This window comes from Alligator sinensis, unplaced genomic scaffold (genome assembly GCF_000455745.1).
Source record: "Alligator sinensis unplaced genomic scaffold, ASM45574v1 scaffold149_1, whole genome shotgun sequence".
Classification (NCBI taxonomy): Eukaryota; Metazoa; Chordata; order Crocodylia; family Alligatoridae; genus Alligator; species Alligator sinensis.
Genome location: NW_005842823.1, coordinates 89,698 through 91,298, shown reverse-complemented (window position 1 = coordinate 91,298; position 1,601 = coordinate 89,698).

Sequence of the window (1,601 nt, the reverse complement as noted above, 5' to 3'; positions counted from 1 at the left end):
AAAGGGGAAGAATCACTTCCCTCTGTCTGCTGGTAACGCTCCTAGCAATGCAGCCCAGGATGCCCTTAGCCTTCTTGGCAACAAAGGGCACATAATTAGCAGCAGAAATCCATCCAGGACCTGGCACTTCCAGGCCATTAGCCGAGACCTCTGGGTCTAGCTGTATCTAGTGGTTAAAAAGCAAGGGTGGAAAAATCACAGGTGCCAGTCCCTGGTTGATGGGTACATGAGCTTGCTGAGATGTAGAAGTCACTCCCGGCTCTGCACAGGGGAGACCCAGATGCAGCCTGTCTTCTGGATGTGCCCTGATGGGTGGGGGGGAGGTTGAGGGGCAGGGAGAGCTGTGGGCTGATGGAGCAGAGCGTGCTGGGGTGCTCCACATGGCCGAGCTGGTGGGAAACCAGGCGCCAGGGGTGCATGAGGCTGGGCATAGGGGAGACCAGCAAGGCTTGGCTTAAGGGGTATCTGACTGCTAGGTGTTTGGGGGCCAGCTGCCCCTGGACCTCGGCCAGCAGCTGGACCTTCCAGCCATGCCAGGATTTAACAACGGGAGGCTCAGTAGCCAGTCTTGACATTACGGGACATTGGGGTGACAGCAACCTGTCCCCAAGGCCTCGTGGCTTCCCAGGACACAGCTGGATCAGGAAGGGAGCCTCTCCCAGCCCCCAGGGTGCTAGGCCAGCACCAGACAGTTTAGCTGAGGCCTCTTGTCCTCGCTGGGATGGCAGGGATTGCACCCATGGGGGCGTCAGGCCTTGGGAGCAGTGGGACATGCCCCTCAAGGCATCGAGCCCTGGGAAAGAACAGGCGCAGGGGGACCTCAAGCTCTGGGAGGACATGAGATATGGGCAGGGTTACTCGGGTCTTGGGTGGGGGTAGGGGTACACCTGTGGAGGATATACCCATGACAGTAGCAGGCCTGTGGAGGGTGACGCATGGGTGGGTGGGTTATGCCTACTGGGGCTTCAGGACCTGATGAGCAACAAACTTACTGGCCCATCTGGCTCTGGGAAGGGGCAGCAAACCTACAGGGCCAGTGGGGCCTGGCGGGGGGATTGCAGGACAATGGGCAAGGGAGAGCATGGCCACAGGGTAGGGGCACGTGGTCTATGTAGCTCTGGGAATCTCTCCCATGCAGGGCTCCAAGCTCTCGGTGCGTCTCATCCCGAGCCTGTCGGCTCCGAAGGCAAGAGCAGAGCAGGCACCAAAAAAGGACCTCCTGTGCCCAAGCAACCCCTGCCACTGGCCTAGCAGAGCTGGGTGCTCATGGGAGTGGGTGCAAGGGGTGCATTCGGCCACCGAGACGTGGCAGGGAGCCGCGATCGTGTATTGGGGCTGCAGAGGGTGCACCTGGATAGAGGTGCTAGGCAGCAATAGCAGACCAGAAGAGCAGGCTGGGATTTGCGGGGAGTGGGGGGCTTCCCGCAGGAGCATATGGACCCCTGGAGAAGTGTAAGGGAGGGGAAGCCAGTGCTGTGCAGGGACGTGGGTACACACTGCTGCATGCACTGAGTGGGGGGAGTTTGAAGGGGCAGAGTAGGGCCTGGGGGGAAACGTGGGGTCAGGACCCCATGCCCCCCCCGGCTCAGCAGGACCTGCAG